This window comes from Aethalodelphis obliquidens, unplaced genomic scaffold, assembly GCF_003676395.1.
Source record: "Aethalodelphis obliquidens isolate GAN/ISIS:26980383/991018 unplaced genomic scaffold, ASM367639v1 scaffold6, whole genome shotgun sequence".
NCBI classification, from domain to species: domain Eukaryota; kingdom Metazoa; phylum Chordata; class Mammalia; order Artiodactyla; family Delphinidae; genus Aethalodelphis; species Aethalodelphis obliquidens.
In genome coordinates, this window is record NW_020837950.1 from 33,496,835 (window position 1) to 33,521,065 (window position 24,231).

The 24,231-nt window shown below is 38.6% G+C and overlaps 1 protein-coding gene and 1 pseudogene across 1 annotated transcript in view; one reads left to right on the plus strand and one right to left on the minus strand.

Annotated features, from left to right (window-relative positions):
• C1QTNF7 (C1q and TNF related 7) overlaps nucleotides 1-24,231 on the minus strand; it is a 126,601-nt gene that overhangs the window by 76,744 nt on the left and 25,626 nt on the right. The window lies entirely within an intron of this gene.
• LOC113618933 (peroxiredoxin-1 pseudogene) lies at nucleotides 23,568-24,211 on the plus strand (annotated as a pseudogene).

A 24,231-nucleotide genomic window follows, 5' to 3' on the forward strand; every position in this document is an offset into this window, starting at 1 on the left:
AAGGAGATGGGATTCAGAGCACCACCTAAACGAGTTCCAGAGACGGGCGCGAGCTGCGGCTATCAGCGCGGATCCCAGAGACGGGCATGAAACACCAAGGCTGCTGCTACAGCCACCAAAAAGCCCGTGTTCAAGCACAGGTCACTATCCACACCTCCTCTCCTGGGAGCTTGTGCAGCCTACCACTGCCAGTGTCCTGTGATCCAGGGACACCTTCCCCAGAGAACACACGGTGTGCCTCAGGCCGTTGTAATGTCACTCTGGCCTCTGCTGCTGCAGGCTTACCTCGCATTCCGTACCCCTCCCTCCCCCTGGCCTGAGTAAGCCAGAGCCCCCGAATCAACTGTTCCTTTAATTCCGTCCTGTCTGGGCGGGGGAACAGAAGCCCTCAGGCAACCTACACCCAGAGGCGGGGCCAAATCCAAAGTTGAACCCCGGGAGCTGTGTGAACAAAGAAGAGAAAGGGAAGTCTCTCCATGCAGCCTCAGGAACAGTGGATTAAATCCCCACAATCAATTTGATGTACCCTGCATCTGTGGAATAACTGAATAGACAAAGAATCAACCCAAAATTGAGGCGGTGGACTTTGGGAGCAACTATAGACTTTGGGTTTTCTGTATGCAGCTGACTAGTTTCTGATCTATATTTATCTTAGTTTAGTTTTTAGCGCTTGTTATCCTTGGTGGATTTATTTTTTGGTTTGGTTGCTCTCTCTTTCTTTTCTAAAATTACTTTTAATTTTTAATAACATTTAAAATTTTTTATTTTTAAAAAACTTTATTTTATGTTTTTTTTCTTTCTTTCTCTCTTTTCTTCTCCCTTTTTTTCTGAGCCGTGTGGCTGACAGGGTCTTGGTGCTCTGGCCGGATGTCAGCCCTGTGCCCCTGAGGTGGGAGAGCCGAGTTTAGGATATCGGTCAACCAGAGACCTCCCACCTCCATGTAATATCACAGAGCGAAAATTCTCCTAGAGATCTCCACCTCAAGGCTAAGACCCAGCTCCACTCAATGACCAACAAGCTACAGTGCTGGACACCCTGTGCCAAACAAGTAGCAAGACAGGAACACAATCCCACACATTAGCAGAGAGACTGCCTAAAATCAAAATAAGGTCACAGACACAGCAAAACACACCACTGGATGTGGTCCTGCCCACCAGAAAGAAAAGATCCAGGACACAGGCACGAGTTGCCTCTACCAGGAAGCCTCCACAACCCACTTAACCAAATGTACACACTGGGAGCAGACACCAAAAAAACCGGGACCTACAAACCTACAGCCTGCGAAAAGGAGACCCCAAAACACAGTAAGTTAAACAAAATGAGAAACACAGCAGATGAAGGAGCAAGGTAAAAACCCACCAGAACAAGAGGAAATAGGCAGTCTACCTGAAAAAGAATTCAGAGTAATGATAGTAAAGATGATCCAAAATCTTGGAAATAGAAAGGAGAAAATACAAGAAATGTTTAACAAGGACCTAGAAGAACTAAAGAGCAAACAAACAATGAAGAACAATAAAATAAATGAAATTAAAAATGCTCTAGAAGGAATCAATGGCAGAATAACTGAGGGAGAAGAAAGGATAAGTGAGCTGGAAGCTAAAATATTGGAAATAACTACCACAGAGCAGAATAAAGAAAAAAGAATGAAAAGAATTGAGGACAGTCTCAAAGACCTCTGGGACATTGAACACATGAATGTTTGAATTATAGGGGTCCCAGAAGAAGAGGAGAAAAAGAAAGGGACTGAGAAAATATTTGAAGAGATTATAGTTGAAAATTTCCTAATATGGGAAAGGAAATAGTCAATCAAGTCCAGGAAGCACAGAAAGTCCCATAGGGGATAAGCACAAGGAGAAACATGCCAAGACACATATTAATCAAACTATCAAAAACTAAACACACACACAAAATATTAAAAGCAGCAAGGGAAAAACAACAAATACCATACAAGGGAATACCCATAAGGTTAACAGCTGATCTTTCAGCAGAAACTCTGCAGGCCAGAAGGGAATGGCAAGACATATTTAAAGCGATGAAAAGGAAAAACCTGCAACCAAGATTACCCTACCCAGCAAGGATCACATTCAGATTCGATGGAGAAATTAAAACATTTACAGACAAATGAAAACCAAGAGAATTCAGCACCACCAAACCAGCTTTACAACAAATGCTAAAGGAACTTCTTTAGGCAGGAAACACAACAGAAGGAAAAGACCTGCAATAAGAAAACCAAAATAATTAAGAAAATAGTAATAAGAACATACATATCAATAATTACCTTAAATGTAAATGGATTAAATGCTCCAACCAAAAGACATAGATTGGCTGAATGGATACAGAAACAATACCTGTATATATGCTGTCTACAAGAGACCCACTTCAGACCTAGGGACACATCCAGACTGAAAGTGGGGGGATGGAAAAAGATATCCCATGCAAATGGAAAACAAAAGAAAGCTCAAGTAGCAATTCTCATATCAGAAAAAATAGACTTTAAAATAAAGACTATTATAAGAGACAAAGAAGGACACTACATAATGATCAAGGGATCAATCCAAGAAGAAGATATAACAATTGTAAATATGTATGCACCCAACATGGGAGCAACCTCAATACACAAGGCAAATGTTAACAGCCATAAATGTGGAAATTGACAGTAACACAATCATAGTAGGGGACTTTAACACCCCACTTTCACCAATGGATAGATCATCCAAAATGAAAATAAATAAGGAAACACAAGCTTTAAATGATACATTAATATGAACTTAATTGATATTTATAGGACATTCCATCCAGAAACAACAGAATATACTTTCTGTTCAAGTGCTCACGGAACATTCTCCAGGATAGATCTTATCTTGGGTCACAAATCAAGCCTTGGGAAATTTAAGAAAATTGAAATTGTATCAAGTATTTGTTCTGGCCACAATGTTATAAGACTAGATAAAAATTACAGGAAAAAAATCTGTAAAAAATACAAACACATGAAGTCTAAACAATACAGTATTTAATAACCAAGAGATCACTGAAGAAATCAAAGAGGGAAACAAAAAATACCTAGAAACAAATGACAATCAAAACACGATGACCCAAAACCTATGGGATGCAGCAAAAGCAGTTCTAAGCAGGAACTTTATAGCAATACAATCCTACCTCAAGAAACAAGTAGCATCTCAAATAAAAAACCTAAACTTACACCTAAAACAATTAGAGAAAGAAGAACAAAAAAAAACCCCAGAGTTAGCAGAGGAAAGAAATCATAAACAAAAGATCAGAAATAAATGAAAAAGAAATGAAGGCAACAATAACAAAGATCAATAAAACTAAAAGCTGGTTCTTTGAGAAGATAAGCAAAACTGATAAACCTTTAGTCAGACTCATCAAGAAAAAAAGGGAGAAGACTCAAATCAACAGAATTAGAAATGATAAAGGAGAAGTAACAACTGAACCTGCAGAACTACAAAGGATCATGAGAGATTACTACCAGAAACTATATTCCAATAAAATAGACCACCTGGAAGAAATGGATAATTTCTTAGAAAAGCAGAACCTTCTGTGACTGAACCAGGAAGAAATAGAAAATATAAACAGACTAATCACAAGCACTGAAATTGAAACTGTGATTAAAAATCTTCCAACAAAAAAAGCCCAGGACGAGATGCCTTCACAGGCGAATTTTATCAAACATTTAGAGAAGAGCTAACACCTATCTTTCTCAAACTCTTCCAGAATATAGCAGAGGGAGGAGCACTCCCAAACTCATTCTATCAGGCCACCGTGACCCTGATACCAAAACCAGACAAAGATGTCACAAAAAAAGAAAACTACAGGCCAATATCACTGATGAATATAGATGCAAAAATCCTCAACAAAATACTGGCAAACAGAGTCCAGCAGCACATTAAAAGGATCATACAGCATGATCAAGTGGGTTTTATCCCAGGAATTGCAAGGATTCTTCAACACACGCAAATCAATGTGATAAACCATATTAACAAATTGAAGGAGAAAAACCATATGATAATCTCAATAGATGCAGAAAAAGTTTTTGACAAAATTCAACACCAATTTATAATAAAAATCCTCCAGAAAGTAGGCATAGAAGGAACTTACGTCAACATAATAAAGGCCATATATGTCAAACCCACAGCAAACATCATTCTCAATGGTGAAAACTGAAAACATTTCCTGTAAGATCAGGAATAAGACAAGGTTGTCCACTCTCACCACCATTATTTTACATAGTTTTGGAAGTTTTAGCCACAGCAATCAGAGAAGAAAAAGAAATAAAAGAATCCAAATTGGAAAAGAAGTACTAAAACTGTCATTGTTGGCAGATGACATGATAGTATATATAGAGAATCCTAAAGAGGCTACCAGAAAACTAGTAGAGCCAATCAATGAATTTGGTATGGTAGCAGGATAAAAAATTAATGCACAGAAATCTCTGGCATTCCTATACACTAATGATGAAAAATCTAAAAGAGAAATTAAGGAAACATCCCCATTTACCACTGCAACAAAATGAAAATAATGCCTAGGAATAAGCCTACCTAAGGAGAGAAAAGAACCGTATGCAGAAAACTATAAGACACTGATGAAAGAAATTAAAGATGATACAAACAGATAGAGGAATATACCATGTTCTTGGATTAGAAGAATCAATATTGTGAAAATGACTATACTACCCAAAGCAATCTACAGAATCAGTGCAATCCCTATCAAACTACCAAAGTCATTTTTCACAGAACTAGAACAAAAAATTTCACAATTTGTATAGAAACACAAAAGACCCCATATAGCCAAAGCAATCTTGAGAAAGAAAAACGGAGCTGGAGGAATCAGGCTCCCTGACTTCAGACTATACTACAAAGCTACAGTAATCAAGAAAGTATGGTACTGGCATAAAAGCAGAAATATAGATCAAGGGAACAGGATAGAAAGCCCAGAGATAAGCCCACGCACATATGGTCACCTTATTTTTGATAAAGGAGGCAAGAATATACAATGGAGAAAAGGCAGCCTCTTCAATAAGTGGTGTTGGGAAAACTGGACAGCTACATGTAAAGAATGAAATTAGAACACTCTCTAACACCATACACAATAATAAACCCCAAATGGATTAAAGACATAAATGTAAGGCCAGACACTATAAAACTCTTGGAGGAAAAGACAGACAGAACACACTATGACATAAATCACAGCAAAATCCTTTTTGACCCACCTCCTAGAGAAATGGAAACAAGAACAAAAATAAAGAAATGGGACCGAATGAAACTTAAAATCTTTTGCACAGCAAAGGGAAACATAAACAATACGAAAAGACAACCCTCACAATGGGAGAAAATATTTGCAAATGAAGCAACTGACAAAGGATTAATCTCAAAAATTTACAAGCAGCTCATGCAACTCAGTATCAGAAAAACAAACAACCCAATCCAAAAATAGGCAGAAGACCTAAATGAACATTTATCCAAAGATTTACAGATTGCCAACAAACACAGGAAAGAATGCTCAACATCACTAATCATTAGAGAAATGGAAATCAAAACTATAATGAGTTATCACCTCACACCAGTCAGAATGCCCATCATCAAAAAATCTACAAACAATAAATGCTAGAGAGGTGTGGAGAAAAGGGAACCCTCTTGCACTGTTGGTGGGAATGTAAATTGATACAGCCACTTTGTAGAACAGTATGGAGGTTCCTTAAAAAACTAAAAATAGAACTACCATACGACCCAGAAATCCTACTACTGGGCATATACCCTGAGAAAACATAATTGAAAAAGAGTCATGTACCAAAATATTCATTGCAGCTCTATTTACAATAGCCAGGACTTGGAAGCAACCTAAGTGTCCATTGACAGATGAATGGATAAAGAAGATGTGGCACATATACACAATGGACTATTACTCAGCCATAAAAAGAAACAAAATTGAGTTATTTGTGGTGAGGTGGATGGACCTAGGGTCTGTCATACAGAATGAAGTAACTCAGAAAGAGAAAAACAAATACCGTATACTAACACATATATATAGAATCTAAAAAAAAAGCTTCTGAAGAACCTAGGAGCAGCACAGGAATAAAGACGCAGACGTAGAGAATGGCCTTGAGGACACAGAGAGGAGGAAGGGTGAGCTGGGATGAAGTGAGAGAGTGGCACTGACATATATACACCACCAAATGTAAAATAGATAGCTAGTGGGAAGCAGCCACATAGCACAGGGAGATCAGCTCTGTGCTTTGTGATCACCTAGAGGGGTGGGAAAGGGAGGGAGGCCCAAGAGGGAGGAGATATGGGAATATATGTATTTATATAGCTGATTCACTTTGTTATAAACAAGAACTAACACACCATTGTAAAGCAATTATACTCCAATAAAGATGTTAAAAAAATAGTCATACAAGACACGTTCTAGAACAATGCATTATTTATGAAACTATGCAATCCTTTCATAGAATTACTATTAATTCAAACTCGTAGTTTTACCAATGCAGTCTAGATATTTACACACATATATTGCAATGAATGCATTGTCGTTTCCAAAGCTATATGCAGTTATGGGCACATTTATTTAATAAAATAAACAGTAAATAAATCAGCACCCTTAACCAAAAGTAAATTGAGTGCACAGTTTATACTGCTACAAGGAAATCTCCACAAGACAGTAAGAGCTTTAATGTTTTCTTTTTCCTCTATTTAAAGCCTACAAAACAAAGGAAAAACCTTCAGCTTGAATTATGTAGCCACTGACTCAATGATCATTCTGTTTTTCAGGGGAGGCGATGGAGCTCCTTCTATTTGCTCCCACAAGTGTGCACATCAGCCTCTTACTCCTCTTGTTTATAGATCTATAGCCATGAGAGAGCATATCTGCCAAGTCAAGGGCTGTTTTCAAAACTAACCCAGGCAAAGCCGATTCTGACTTTTGCTTTCTCTCTTCTGTTCCACATGAGCTGCCCCCAGAGGAGATGTTTCATTGAGAAACTCCAGGTCAGTAAACACCCCCAAACCTCAGCGAAGAACAGAGAAAGAGTAACACCAGCGTGAGCCAAATGACTCATCTCTGGGAGGAAAAAAAGAATGAAGAGGTTCATTTCAATCAGGAGAGAGGGATCTTTACTTACATCGCTTGCAAGACCTTCCAACAGTTTGAGTCTTTGAACTCTACTGCACACAGATGTGGAGTTTTCACTTGAAATCCCCCTCCCTTTGGCAGTGAGGAGGACTCATAGCTCTTTGGGGCTTCAGAGTGATAAGTAATTTCCTGATTCATTTCCAAAGCATCCTCCCAGGCTTCTAGCAGAGGCAGGGGGAGAGGAACCAGTCAGGCCCACGCTGTGTGGAGATGTCATGGCCTACACAGACCTCCCAATGTTTCGATAGAGCCTGAAAGAAGAGTTTGTGAACCTCACAAGCAAAAATAAATCTCCTCCTCTATCAGTTGACTCACTCCCCGAATCACACTTGAGAAACAGCACAAAGAGTCTAGACAATATTTGCTCTAAAAGTGTAAAATTCAAGTTGGACAGCATCTTATATTTCTTGCTGGGGGAAATCAGGGACACCTTTGATGGGTCTTCAGGGCAGGTTGTGATTGTTTTCTCATGAGCCACTTTAGAGAATATTCTTAGAGACCAGGCCATCCAGCCCCTTCAGTTTACAGAGGAAGATCAAGATGAGTGGTGACAGGCCTTGACCAGGATCACACAGGCTGTGATGGGAAGGATTGGAAACAAAAGCCCTCCTGGCAGTCAAACCAGAACTCTGTCCCCTACAGGTAGGTGGAGACAGGCACAAAATTTTTAGGTCTGGCTCTTGATCTTTAGGACACATGTCACTGGATACTTCTGTCCTTAATTCTTCTGTGTCTCAGTTTACCCAGCTGCAAAATGAGAATCCTAATAATAGCTCTCCTTGCTTGGTCATACAATATGATGATCTCTATGAATAAGCATCATCAAAGATGAAAGCAATTACACTATATGATGGACTTTTATCAACCTGGCCCAAATTACACACTTCTCTTCTCCTTTCCATTCTCATGTTCCACCAATATTATATTCTGTTCTAGAAGAAACCATCAAGTGACCTTGGTGGAAAAGGAAAATATTGGTTGGAAAATGGTATGGGGCATGGAGAAAATTTTGACCTTGGAAAACCAGGTCAAGATCAGATGACTAGGTAGAGCAAGGCTTGACATTTGCTATGGAAAGGACACTGGGTCTGGAATCAGAAAATCAAGGCTTGGCCACTCTGCCTCTAACACTTACCAGGAAGGGGAGCCCCATTTAAATATTCCAAACCACAGGGTCATCTCTGGAGACATGATCCCTGTCCTGCTGTGCTCACCTACTTTTGCTGTGGTGAAATTCAAATGAGGTCTTCATTGAGATGGTGTTTATCAGCCTGTGCAGGCTTTGAAATTGGAAAGCAGTGTTTGCCAGCACTCAGCACAGCACTTCACACAGAACACATTGTTGATGGGGTGGTGCAACCAGCACTTCCCATTTCATCTGTGGCACTGGCTCACAGCCCTTAATGTCTGAGATCCTGGGTCCTTGGCCTTTTGTTCTTCTCCTTTTAAGGAGTATATTTCACCTTTCTTCCCTGTCATCCCAGCTCTTGACACTTGTCTCCCCATGCTGGCCACTACTGGTTTTCTTAGAGTTTAAGTGTCCTTCCATTTCTCATGCAACAGTAAGAATAAAAGCAAGGAGAAAACATTTTGCTCAATCACATGGAAAAGGATCTGAAGTCTTGACACAGACTGGATCTTTGTTTTGGAAGTCGTCACAACCAAACACCAAATGAATCAAGGTCAGCCTCACTTTTTAAATTGCTCAAGCCCCAAACCAGATCATGTTTAGTTATTCCACCTCTTCCTTTGCCCTTTCATAAATCTATTCTTTAAATGTCATTGCAATTAAGATTTGCACTTGATCATCTATAAGAGCAATTTTCTAAGTGAGCCTCATTTTAGTCGGCTTGGGATGCCATAACAAAATATCATAGCCTGGTGGCTTCAAAAACAGAAATTTATCTTCTCACAGTTCTGGAGGCTGGAAACCTGAGATCAAGGAACCAGTATGGTCAGGTTCTGAGGAGAGCCCTTTCCCTGGTTTGTAGACTGCCTCTTGCTGTGTCTGCTCACAATGGAGAGAAGGAGAAATCTCTTTCTCTCTTCCTCTTTTTATAAGGCCACAGTCCTTTTGGATCAGGGCCCCACCCTTATGACCTCATTTAACCTTAATTACTTCCTAAAGATCCTATCTCTAGATTCATTCACATTGGGGGTCAGGGTCTCAACATATGAATTTTGGGGGGGACACAAATTCAGTCCATAGTGAACCTGGAGAAAGTGAGAGAAGAGAACTAACATTTATTGAGCCCTTACCGGGCATAAGGTCCTGCTTGTTTCTGTTCTCAGTCAATCTTCACAACAACTATGATAGTCGATATTTCCCTTTCCAAGGTCACAAAGCCAATAAGGGGCCGTGTCCAAATGTAAACTGTGGTAACCAAAGCTCTGCTCTTTCCATGACACATTCTGCCTCCACCTCTTTTTCTCTCCTTGATTCTGAGCCAGGAACCTCTATTTCTCTTTCATGCTAATTCCCAGCTCAGTCGCCTTGAGGCAGGACATTGTTACCCACAGCACTTTGAGAAGGCAAAGGGGGTAGAGGGAGCTCTGTTTTTTCCCTTGGGGTCCCCACTGAGTTTAGTCTGACAGCTGTGGAAAGCCTGCCCAGAATGTTTTCTCCCTGCTTTCTTCTCAGCCTCCTTTATGTTGATACATTTTTCTCATCATTTCAAGCTCAACTTGTGTTCCTTCCTCAGGGAAGCTTTTTGACCTGCTCCTCACCGACCTTAGCTCTCCCTTGCTCTCTCTTACATATTATCCTATACTTCCCCTTCGTAATTTTTTTCCTTTTGTAAAACTTCATGAATGTTTCTTCACAGTTGTAGTAGTTGTTACAATAGCTATAATACTTCTAAGATAATTTGCATAATGTTTGTCTTTCTACTGGTTTTTAAACTCCCTGAGGGCAGGGATGTTTTTCCCAAGTATCTGCAGCAATTAGACCACTAACAGGAGGACCTACAGGGAAGGAAGGGAGGGGTAGGAAAAGGTGAACCAAGGAAAATAAATAGTAGAAAGAGGCTAACAGATTCCTTTACAGTCATGTGACTGGCACATATATGCCTGAGAGAGAGCTCCATCTAATTGGAACCTTTATTAATTCTTCTGCATACCACCAATTTTATTCTTCTCCTTGTTATTTTGCATGGGGGTTCTAGATTTGACTGATCAAGGATGGAATTCTTAGACTAAGGAGGTGTAGATGAGGAACAGATCTTGTGTCACACCTGCTGGCCTGCTTGTCCACCCCTGGACTCCTGCGAGGGCAGCACAGCCTGGCTCTTTGCACGATGGGGATGCCTGTTCATATCCCATCAGACTCAGTCTCTTTCAGGAAAGAAAGGAAGTAAGACCTTGGTGGGACAGGGTATGAAGAAGTATAGGGCCTGCCAGGAGGAATTTGTTACCAGGGATAGACATTCTCAGCTAAAGAAACCACATGCACGAAGACATGAAAAGATGGTGTTTTTTCTTCAGAGAACTACAAGGAGCACACTTTTGTTGGTGGCTGGCAAGGAAATGTGATACTATAAATAAAAGAGTTAGATAAATATTTTGTGTTTTCATTATTATCTATTTCTCAGCATTGTTTGGTGGGTCAGTGAGAGAGTTCATGTGGAATTGTTTTAAAAACTGGAAAAATCCTATGAAAACTTGCTTATTATAAATTATTTTGTACAGAGATAGCTTGGAAGAGATACCAAGGAATTATGCTGGGAAACTGAATTATTTAAGAATTTCTTTTATTTATAAACTGAAAATTTTGTCTAATTTCCTTCTTCTAATTCCCTTTTCAAAGACTAGATTATAAATTTATAGTATCTGTTAAATATCAGTGAGCTGGGGTATATGTTTTCAGCTTGGTATCACCCATCCCTGGACCTTTCTACTCCCTCTCTTACAGACCAGGGAGTTGGAGCCTGGAACGACATTTCCCAGAATCCCTTGCAGTCAGGGTCCCTGATCAGAGTCAGCCAAGGAGGGCACTCACAGGGATGTGAAAGGCAGAGTGGACTAAGAGGACATTCTTTGGTGGCAGTTGCAGGCAGCGTGAGGACAGTCAACTGATGCAAGGTTTACAGGAGCTTCTATGTGAGATCCTGTAATCACACATTAGTGTGGCTTCCTAGCAATCCTGCACTTCTGGGTTTCCAGCAAAACAGTATGTTCTTTCTTCAATTGTTGGTTCTGCAGCCCCCTTTTAAAAAAAGCTTTTTATTTAGAAATAATTATACATGAATCAACTAGTGTATATAATATACTAATATATAATATTATTATACTTAATATATAATAATAATTTATAATTCAGAGGAAGTTGAAAAATTGCATAAAAATCAAATAAAACAAAAACTAGCCTCCCTCAAGGGTGACATCTTACATCACTGTAATAGGAGATCAAAACTGGAAATTGGCATCAGTGCAATAGGATTAACTAGACTACAGGACTTATTCAGATTTTAGCAGTTTTTGCATGGATTCCTTTGTGTGTTGTATAGGTCAATGAAATTTGATCCTACGTATAGATTCTCTATAGTTCTCTGAATGATTGTTTAAGGCTTTGATTCTCATCTTGAATCCCTACCTAGAGTGATTTTACCTAACTGAATCCTGATTGGTATGATGGATAATTTCCTGGTGTTATCTCATATTTAAAGCCTTGTAGTTAAGTTTTGTTTCTTACATTTATTTACTCAATTAACATGTTGCTCATTGGGGTACCACCTCATACAGGTCAGAATGGCCATCATTAAAATGTCTACAAATAACAAATGCTGGAGAGGGTGTGGAGAAAAGGGAATTCTCCTACACTGTTGGTGGGAATGTAAGTTGGTGCAGCCACTGTGGAAAACAGTATGGAGATTCCTCAGAAAACTAAAAATAGAATTACCATATGATCCAGCAATACCACTCCTGGGCATATATCCAGACAAAACTATAATTCAAAAAGATACATGCACCTCTATGTTCATAGAAGCACTATTCACAATAGCGAAGACATGGAAACAACGTAAATGTCCATCGACAGATGAATGGATAAAGAAGATGTGGTACATATATACAATGGAATACTAATCAGCTATAAAAAAGAACGAAATAATGCCATTTGCAGCCAGATAGATGCCAACTAGAGTTTACCATACTAAGTGAAGTAAGTCAGAAAGAGAAAGACAAATACCATATGATATCATTTATATGTGGAATCTAAAATATGATACAAATGAACCTACCTATGAAACAGAAACAGGGTCATGGACATAGAGAACAGACTGGTGTTGTCAAGGGGGAGGGGGTTGGGGAGGGATGGAATGGAAGGTTGGGGTTAGCAGATGTAAACTTTTATATATAGAATGGATAAACAACAAGGTCCTGTTGTATAACACAGAGAACTATATTCAATATCCTATGATAAACCATAATGGAAAAGAATATTAAAAAAGAATATATATATATATATATATATATATATATATATATAACTGAATCACTTTGCTGTACAGCAGGAATTAACACAACATTGTAAATCAACTATACTTCAATAAAAAAATGAAAAAAATTATTGCTCATTGATACTTTTTTCCATCTGTTTTTTTTTACCCATTGTCTTTGCCCAGAGCATTGTCACATTACATCAATTACTGCAACAGATTTTTAGCTATTTCTTGGGCTTTTAATTGCTATATTCTCAAAGTCATCCTTACCATAGTGGATCAAAAATACAATACTATTTTAATCATTCCTAAATAATGGTAATATAATTTACATGTGATGACACAGGAAACAAAAAACTAGAGGTATAGGAATCGGATTGGAGGAAGCAAAGTTATTATTATTGACAGGTAATACAATTGTGCATCTAAACAATGCAAACACATTTTAAAAGACTATTAGAAATTATGTATCTTCAATATGGCTGCCAGAGTAAAAAAATAATACACTAAAAGTAGCTTTCCTATATTCCCAAAATAATCATATATAGAATAGAATGTTTAAAAAATTATCAAAAATCCTTATGATAGCAAAATGAGGCTGGCTTCTCTGCAGGGGAAGGGGAGATCAGCCTCTCCCTAACTCTGGGCTGTGTTTTCTCACTTGGGCACTTAATCAGCTTAACTTGTGCAAAGAGACTCCTAAAATCTTAGTAAAATATATTTTTTTCCCTTCAGATTCTTACCTCTGATTCAATAACTGCAAGTGATACAAATCTGGTCTTGGTGAAACCAGTTTAGCAACAAACACTATAACACTGTTTGTCCCTAAGGAGCTAGATACATTTCCTCCCAAAGTGCCCTCATCTGCAGAGATACCCTCTGGCTTCAACTTAAATTTTAAAAAAAAATATTTCCCATAATGCATTGAAATGACTTGAAACCACTTATTTCAGAACTTAACCTTTGCATTACATTCCACATTTAATTGGCTTTCCCAGAATAAATGAACTGTCTGCCCTACAGGACTATGCAAGCCTTCATTCTTTCTACTAATGAACTAAGAAGAAATCCTTACTAACATTTGTTAAGTGCTGGCACTGTTCACTGATTATTTCTAGGCGTTGTCTTAATTAATCCTCACACTCATATGGATAGAAAATTAAAGTCACTTATCCAAAATCTCAAGGCTACCAAAATGTAAAACCAAGATAAGAATCAGGTAGTGAGGCTCCAAGCATTTTCAATGCCACCAGAGTATACTGCTTTTCTTGTGGGTGATAATACTTTTCTTCCCACAGAAGTTTAAAAATCATTAGAGTCTGAGAGTCAGCCTGGCTCCTCAGGACACTGCTATGCATGAGCCCTAATGAACTGCATTGGCTACATCATCTTCGTCTAAAAAAGTAAATTTGTGGGAAAATGTTATGTAAATAAATGGTACAAGTGGTACTATGTATTGACAAAAATTGTGAAATTGATGTGAATGCTGTTATTTGGAAAACCCAAAGGTAGTGGAAGTCCCAAGTATGTGACTCTGACTTGTGGATGGAACCCCTGTCATGAGGGAGCATTTGAATTTGCCTCCAAAGTGGAGTTAATTCTTTAGAAATTCAGCACTTTAATAACGGCAACAAAATTCTCATCCCTCACCAAAGTTTAATTCAGAAGGCTCTGTTTTCCTCAAGATAATTCTCCTTCAAAGACTAGACATTGCTTTCTTTCTAATTTTATTTTAAGATTTTGATTGAAAACATTCAAATGCAGGCCTGGCTTCAAAGCATAGTTTGTAACCAAGAAGGATTTCCTGGTTTACATTACTTAATTAATGATAATATTGATTTAAAAGAAGAAAGAATTCCCAAATGTCAGCAATTTCCATTAGTAGTAGATGCAACCCCTATGTAAACAATTAAACCAAAATGTCCCTTGAAAGAATTCAATCTAAAGTTCTTCCAGTCTCCAGTCTACTCATTTCACAATCATCACCATCTTCTTTGCTTTGCTTTTTTTCCCCCCAATTTTTTCATTCTTCATGCTCAGCATCATGACCATGCTGGCTCAGCAAGCCCACAGTAACTGCACATACATTTCTTGTCCTAATCAACAGTGAAGTTTCCACTTACTGGGTGGATTAACCACTATAAATGTATTTAGTGAGGCTGCTGTGTTTTAGTCAGACAACACATAACAGCTCCTTTGAAGATCACAAACAAATCTAAATCACATGTTATTTGAAAGGTGAATATGTTGCCAAACAAGAAAGGAAAAGAAAAAGAAGAAAATGAGAGAAGGAAGATGGGAAGGAAGGAAAGTATGAAAGGAAAGAGGAAAAGGGAGAAAGACAAACACTGAAATAAAAACAAAGAAAAGAGAGGGGGAATGCAAAGCAAAGGAGCAGATCATGTAACTCTAAATAAAACACATGGTCTATGCATTTTTCCATTGGGCTACCTATAGAAATAGTATTTCCCTACTATTTTGTTGGTTTTGGATGTACCATAGCACATCATTCTTCTATTGATGCAACAAACTAATAAACTGACCTAACAAGACCTCAACTGCAGTTAAGATTTACACTTACAAGTGCTTTCTTTGATCAGGGTGACCACCTGTCCTGGTTTGCCTAGAAATGAGGTGATTTCCCAATGTGGGACTTTCAGTTTTAAAACAGGGATACGTTAGATAAACCAGGAAGGTTTGCATGGGACTGAGGAATTTTCCAGGGTGTGAGACTTATAGATTGTTAACACCAAGAAAATCCTGGGCAAACTGAGAAAAGTTGTTCACTTTGTCTTATGTCCTTTGACTATAGTATAGGAAACTGTTCAGCTAATTTTAGCACATCTTCTGTGTGCCAGGATCTGTAATAAGTGTCGCACATACTGTAGTGGACAATTTTTTCCCTTCCTGTCTAATACCCCAGTATTCTTTGGGTACTGCTTCACTATCTTTTGTGGCTCTAATCAGCCTCTCATGTATAGTGCCCTTTGCTCCCGCCATCACCCTGGAGGTGAGAAAATCAACCAGGCTGGACCAAGTCTAGTAGTTGGCACCTGACACAATGGAAACAGTGATTAGTTAAGGGCTGAACATGTAACACAAGAAAAACAGCCTTTGGGAGAGAGCAGTCCCTTTTGCTTCTGGTGAAGACTATCATTGGTCATCCTGTCCACCATACATGACAAAGTCAACAGACACAGAAGGATGTACAGCAGCAGAGAGAGAGAGAGAGAGAGAGAGAGAGAGAGAGAGAGAGAGGATACAGTGCATCATCTGAGCCCCTGGATCCTGCCATGAACGAAGGTGGCACCATTCCTAGATGCCCAATTACATGAGTTAGTGCATTCTCTCCCCTTTTAAAAACATTCTAGCTTTATCAATATATAACTGACAAATAAAATGGAAAAATATTTGAAGTGTACATTGTGGTGATTTGATATATATTCCCTTTTTCTAAAGCTACTTTGAGTTGGGTGCCTATCACGTGCAACAGTAGAGTTGTGACTCGTAGGCATTCATGGACTTATTCTTCTAAGCTGGACTCAGTCCTGTGAAACAGGTACAGGCTGAACCATATGAAATCACCAATATTTGACTTCTCTTGACTTCAAATATGGCAATTTTACTTGGTTCAACTTAAGTATTATTTCCATTTTACAGGTGAGGAAAAAACTCGGTGGTGATAAGTAGTATGCCTAGTGTTGCACATTTATTAGATAGCAGACCTGGAATCAAATCCAGGTCTGTTTGATTCTTAAGTACACAAATATATTTCCAGTTGTTTATGCTGTCTGACAAAAAGAAATCTCTTGAGAGCTACCTTTTGCTATCTAACAAATGCCTTGAAAAGACACTAGGTTATGAATCATACCCTATGTATGAAGTTGTATGTATGTACCAACCCTTGGTGTCAAACACCTTCTTATTGCTTCCAAAATTCCAGTTTCACTGGATGTTTTATGAAGAGAGGTCTGATACGTAAGTGTGTCAAGCAAGATGGAAACTCCATTCAACACTGGTGTGAATTTACATTTTGGTAGGGATAAACCTCCAGGCGATCACATATCAGATTTCCAAATTTACTCCAGCTTTGGTTTTCACTGACAATCAAGAGATTCAATTTTTGACAAAGGAGAGGTTCTTTACCCATTCTGCTCTCTGTACAGGGCTTGTTTAATTGTTTCCCATAACTCAAACTTAATACATTTATAATGCAGTTGTGTCAGTGAGATAAGCATTCTGGGAATTTTCTTTTATCATCGGCATCCCATGCACTTGCCCACTGATGCAACAGAATGATGCTTGCTCGGAAAACATTTCCTTCCATGGTGGTGCTCTACATGCTCTAACAACCTCAGAGTAGGATTTAGAGAAGTTCCTGCGTCATTTTTTTAGCATTTTTTAATATGTGAGGCTATTATAATTCAGGATTGTCTATTAATTTTAACAAATGGTAGAGAAAAGAGTCTTGTTACAGCATGGATGTTATTCTATAGTAAATATCTTTGGCATTATCTGCTGAGCATCTCTTTTGCATGAATTTCCCTCCCTCACTAACTGGTGGCAGGCTATAGTCATCAGCTATTGCAGCTATAATGCTGCAGCATGATAAAAAGTCTCTAAAACAAGCATTTATTTTCTCTCATCATGGTAGGTCTGAAACTTGTCCAAGATCACACACCTGGTAAATGATGAAGCTGAGATTCATTTGTTCAATCGATATTATTGAGCTTCTACTAAGTGCCAAGCAAAAGAAGATGCTGATAAAAACCAAACCAAAGGCTACTTATGTCTTAGCTGATGACATTGCAAGTGAAAACAATATCATTACAGCTCTGGAGAGAAAATCAAAAATAGAGAATATATCATGCAGGAAAAATTTGACATGATCTAACAAAGTCAGCAGTGCTGTGTTTGCCAGAGGTTGGGGATATGGACACACTGGCCAGACCGGTAGCTATAGTTAGATCATAACAAGATCAATTAGACAATGCAGATATAAAGGCACTCCAAGGGGAAGCTGGTACGGCATTTCTAATTTCCTTTGCAAGAGAAGACAAAGAAAAGGGAAATATTTAAAACCATTTTTGAGTGTCTATTCTGTGCCAGGAATTGTCACATGAGAAAAATCCACATGGAGATCTTCTGAGAAAAATGCATTTCACATTTCACATCTCTCTGGATATCATTTTCTTTAGTTCTAATGCGAGGATAGTGTTCTTTCTTTTTTAGCATTGTTCTAGTTTGTGTCTAGCACATTGCAGGACCCCAGTGAATGGTAGTCTTTTTGGCAGACTCTGTTAGTTGCTTCTCAATGCCGATTTTGATATTCTTTTTTACTAACAGAGGTCTCATCTGTTTGGGGGCAGCAATGGCACCTGGTAAATACCCATCTTCCCAGACTCCCTGTGGTCACTGAAGGTCATGTGACCCACCCAGTAGGGACAATAATATGTAAACAGAGGTTGATGGAAGATGTTGCTGGGAAACTTCCAAAAGGGGAAAGACAGCTGGTGTCACCTGTTCATATTTTGTTCTTTGTATTTTGCCTTCATGCAGAAGACAGTTATGACACTGATGTAGACTCGACATCTTGTGATCCTGCTAAAGAGAGTCATATACCAAGATGGAAAAGCAGAAAGGTAGAAGGAACCTGGGTCTCTGATGACCTTGTGGAGCCATTGTACCAACCCTTAACTGCAAACCTCCAAACTCACTTCTTTTTAGGTGAGAACCACAAGCCCCTATTTAGCCAGGACACTGAAGTTGAGTTTCTGTTATAATACATGAAGTCAGACATTCTTGACTGGCACAGCTCTACTTCACCTTCCCACCCTGTTCTCAATATGGACTATTTTCAGATTTGTGTATAATACTTCATGGTTGCAAAAGATTTGGCCTCTTTTTTGAACAAACTTTCTGGAATAGTTCATTTTTCTTTCTAAATGAGGCATTATTTGGCTGCAGTATAACAAAATGCTGCTTGAAAGAAAACACCAATTAAACATGTCTTTTTTTTTTAAACCAGTCATCCAATACACAATCATGATAGCCTACAGAAACAGCTCCAAGCTGGCTGAATGACTGTGCTGAGCTTGATTTTGCCAACCATGGCAACATAAGAGAAAACAAAAATCAGAGCTTAAAATAAAAAAGGACATCCAATGGAAAATGATGCAAGCAAGGAATTCATAAGGCTTCTTCTAAGGCTTGCATTCTTTAATCTTAGAACTTCAGCAGTGAAATTTGCTAGAAGAAAAGCAAAGACTTTCAGGGCAGAGAATCCAGCTTCAAATCCCCACTGAATCACTTACCAGTTGCAGGATTTGGGGCAAGCCTTTTCATTGGTCTAGGCTTTAGTTTTCCATACTGCAAAATTATGAGGATAACGATAACAACAACCTACTTAAAGAGTTGATATCAAAGTAAGGTGATGTATGTGAAAGGGATCTGTACATACTAAAATATTACACAAGCTTTCATTGTTATTGAGAGGTGAGAATACACGTCATGTATGAAATAGCACTGTTTGTCTAGTTGCTTTCTAGCACGGATGCATGGTCTAGAGGTGTGAAACTGAGATGCTAAAGGATATGTGGACTATAAATTCTCTGTTAAAGATGATCACTGAAGGTCTTGCATGGTTATAATTAAATGTTTCTGCAAACGTAGGCATCAGACATTAATGGCGGTGGGGAAAAAAGGAAGAAAATGATAATTTTTTTGAGCACTTACGGCACTTTGGTGTCTTACATATATGATCTCCTATAATTAATTGGAGGTGTGAAACTGCATCCACAAATCCTCCAAGGACAGAGCTTTTACATTTTTGTAAGTGGAGTTATCCTGGATGCAAAGTTGGTGGGATGGCATGGCTAAGGCAGAAGGTTGAGGAACGATGACTCGGATAGGTAAGTCTGGGTCTGGACCAGGCTGAGGGGAAAGGTCTGGGATCTGAAGTTAGATTATTAATCACTCACGGAAGGATGAGAGCCTCCTTAACCTTGGATTAAGCCCTTTTATCTGGAGGAGAAGAAGGGAAAATAATTTCTAACCATTAAGATGGGCTCCATCAGCTCTCCATACTTACACCTCTTAGGTAATAATGAGTGCAAACATTTTGCTGTGTGGCTGGCACTGTGCTGAATACTTTAAATTATTAAGTTACTTATCTCCATAACAACCCTGTGAGGTAGGTACTATGATTATCCCTCTCTATTCCTCTATTTTCCAAATGAGAAAACTGAGGAATAGAAAGTTTAAGTGACTTGCCCCAAATCACCCAGTTGGATTGGAATTGAGGTAGCCTGGCTTCAGGGCCCTGCATTTCATGACGATGTTATTTTACCTCTTAAGGGGAGAAATAAAGCAGAACATATGTCAGACAGCTGGGCTGTGAATCTTGAGGACTCATTTCCTTAAGAAAGTCCAAAGAGTTCATGTGTTTTCTTGGTGAAATAAAGGCTGAAGAATTGCCCAGAGATCCTTTTGGCTTTTCAGTGAATTAAAATGTAACCCTCTACTCATATACAGTGAAGTTTCTCCTTATTCTAATGTGAGATTTAGGAATTTGGGAAGACATCTGGAATTTATTTATGCCATTTGGGTTTTGAAATTCAATATTAACTTCTTATAATGAAAGAGAAGAAGTCAGAGTGGGCCAGATTAGCGAAATCTGACACACAGGACATAGATTGGCGAACTTGGCTTTACTCTCTGGCTAAAATATTGCTCCAAATACCCTGGACCATTCCTCTCCAAAAGAAAAAACACATTTTTGAAATCATTTTGGCCTTCTGTATATATGTCAATGGAACAGGCTGTATTTCAGGGTTTTCTTTCTCTTCCAGATAACTTTGTAAATGCTCAAGTGACTCACTTGCCCATGCTAAGATTAAATATGGCACCAAGATAATTAGAAAAGTATCAGGTTGACTGTGTCAGTTTTTCATTCTGATCCTGGGGAGGTAGCATGGGTTTCGGAGTCAGGCAGCCAAGACTGGCTTTGCCAGTTGTGTAATTTCTGGATAATCTCCCCAAACCAGTTTCTAAACCTAGAGGATATCTCAAGCAGAAGGTGTGAGGTGGAAAGCAAGGATAAAAACGGGGGATATTTCAGATGGTTCATTATGACCAAAGTGGAAATTACTTGTGAGGCCAGTTAGGTGATGGAACCTAAGAGGTAAGATCATAAGAAGTCTTGTGTCCCAAGCCAGGTGTTTGGACTCTTTCCTGAAAACAATAGGGAACTACCAAAGGGTTGTTTTAATTGTAATCTTTTAAAACACTGAACAGGATTGTGTTTTTTAAATTATGAATGTAATAGCTTATTGTAGAAAAAAATAGATAAAGAAGAAGGGAAACACTTTGAACTAAACTTCGAGAGTTTTGTTAACCTCTTGGGAATGTTTTCCTTTCTTATAGATGGATGTTTTAATAAAATGTAATCAGATTGTAACCACTCTTTTATAATTTTCTTTTCTATTACAATTTTATAAATACCTATGTAAGTCAATGTAGATTTGTTCACATTGTCATTTTAATAGCTGTATTGATGTGCCATGATTTCTTTAATATTGTTCTATTCTTGGGTGTTTCCACATGTTGGGATAATAAAGATCCCTGTAATGAACATCTAAACTAAATTTTATTTGTTTATTTTTTTGTGTGGGTTTTTAATTTTGGCCGTGCCACGCGGCTTGCGGGATCTTACTTCCCCGACCAGGAATTGAACCTGAGTCGTTGGCAATGAAAGCATAGAGTCCTAACCATTGGACTGCCAGGGAATTCCCTGTAACTAAATTATAGCACATGTTCATAATAATTTCCTTAGTATAAACTTTAAGACATGGAAGGATGTGCTTATTTTAAAGAGTGTCACATATATTGCTAAGGTACTTCTCAGTAAAATTGTTTATTGATACCTTAACCAGCAGAATTTGAGGCTACTCATTTCATTCTAGAGCCTAAGCAGGACATGGCAGTTAATTTCTGATAGATTAGAAACAATGTTCCAAGAAAGCAACAAAGATGGTGAAATTAGAGTAATTATGAGGAATGGGGATTTTGAATGTGGAAAATTGCCAACTTGAAAGAGGGAACCGGTAGCATCTTCAGATATTTGAGAGACCACCGTGTGGAAGGAGGCTTGACCCTGTTCAGGGTAATTCTCAAAGACAGATCTAGGATCAATTAGTAGAAGTCCCAGGAAGAGAGTCTGCCTTAATAGGAGGAAGTTTTTTTTTATAAATTTCTTGCTAAAATATGCAAATAGCTGATGTAGTATCTTGGTAAGATGTCCCATGGATAATTCCAGTTGTTGTCTGTGTCCTTTCAAGGAAAAAAAAAACAATTCTACAATGCAACATTTTATCTTTTTCAACATCCATGATGTCCTCTGTGCTAGTTAATACTTACACATTTTAAAAATAAATTGAGTTGATAGAAACTGACCAGAGTCCTACCAGGCTGAGTTTAAATGCAAATGTTAAGTGTGTGAATAACTTTTAGATACAGTCAATACTCATTATTTGTGAATTCTGTTTTTGCAAATTTGCCTACTTGCTGAAATTTATTTGTAAACCCCAAATCAATACTCATAGTGCTTTCCTGGTCGTTTGCGGATATGCACAGAACTGCAAAAATATGAGTCACCTGACATGCATGTTCCCAGCTGAGGTCCACCAAGGCTATGGTTTACTTTCTTCTTTCAGCTTTCGTACTATAAACAAGTATCCGTTTCACAGTCTATGTACTGTCATGTTTTTTGCACTTTTTGGTTTTTGTTGGTGATTTTGCTGTTTAAATTGGCCCCCAAGCGGAGAAGTGCTGTCTAGTGTTCCTAAGTGCACAAGAAGGCTGTGATGTGCTTTATGGAGAAAATATATGTGTTAGATAAGCATCATTCAGGCATGAGTTACATTTCTGTTGCCTGCATTCAATGCTAATGAATCAACAATATGTATTAAAGTGTCTTTAAACAGAAACACATGTAACACAAGGGTATGTGTAGGTCAATTGCTGAAAATGCTGTGACCAGAAACTTCCAGGAACCTAACTTTGTATTTCCCCCAGGAGAAATGAATTTGCTAATTCAGCCTTTGGAATGACCTTAAATAGGACATAGCTACTGTGAACAGCAAGAATTGACTATATGTGTTCTTAAAACACTGATGGAGTCCTTTTGCTCACAGAACCCAACTCTCAAATGCCTAGTCACCCACCCCAATCCCAAAGCCCTGATTATTCAGAGGATACCTGGCTGTCCAAGTAGAGTGCTTGAAGCTTTTCAGTGAGCCAGACCATGATATTACACCTGCCAGACCTTGATGGAGGAGGCCAAACCCAGCCAAGTCAGGGGTCTGGGACAGCCCAAGTCTAGTGACATTGTCTTTTTCTGTGATGAGTTATTTAAATATAGTCTGTCCTCTAATAGTTAGGGCCTGTGTTTTCCTCCTATTTAATCTCCCTTAACATAGAGCACAGTTTCAAGTGACATGAAAATCTGGATGGGGAGTAGCAGTGAACCTTAACGAGCCTTAAAAATAACTGTTGTGAAAAGACCAAAACTCTAATTTGAAAAGATACATGTACCCCAATGTTCATTGCAGCACTATTTACAATAGCCAAGACATGAGAGCAACCTAAGTGTCCATCAACAGATGCATGGATAAGGAAGATGTGGTATATATATATATATATACCACAGCCATAAAAAAGAATGAAATAATGCCATTTGCAGCAACATGGATGGAACTAGAGATTATCATACTAAGTGAGGTAAGTCCGACAGAGAAAGACAAATATCATATGATATAACTTATGTGTGGAATCTAAAAAACTGATACAAATGAACTTATTTACAAAACAGAAACAGACTCACAGACACAGAAAACAACTTTATGGTTACCAGAGAGGAAAGGGGGCATGTCTCCTTCCTGACTGTCCTCTGTGGTTTGTCTGTGAGAACTGCTGATAGCAATATGTCTTCAGGAAATGCCAAAATTGGGCACCGTGCCCCCCGTTTAAAGCAACTCCTGTAATGCCAGATGGTCAGTTCAAAGATATCAGCCTATCTGACTACAAAGGAAAATATGTTGTGTTTTTCCTTTACCCTCTTGACTCCACCTTTGTGTGCCCCATGGAGATCATTGCTTTCAGTGATAGGTCAGAAGAATTTAAGAAACTCAACTGCCAAGTGACTGGTGCTTCTGTAGATTCTTACTTCTGTCACCTGGCATGGATCAACACACCCAAGAAACAAGGAGGACTGGGACCCATGAACATTCCCTTGATATCAGACCCCAAGCACATAATTGCTCAGGACTATGGGGTCTTAAAGGCCAATGAAGGCATCTCATTCATGCCTTTTTATTATTAATGATAAGAGGTATCCTTCGACAGATTACCATAAATGACCTTCCTGTTGGCAGTTCTATGGATGGGACACTGAGACTAATTCAGGCCTTCTAGTTTACTGACAAACATGGGGAAGTATGCCCAGCTGGCTGCAATCCTGGCAGTGATACCATCAAGCCTGATGTCCAGAAGAGCAAAGAATATTTCTCTAAGCAGAAGTGAGCACTGGGCCATTTTAGGGCCAGGCTGCAGTAGGTGGCCATGAGAACAAAACTATTGTCTTTTGTA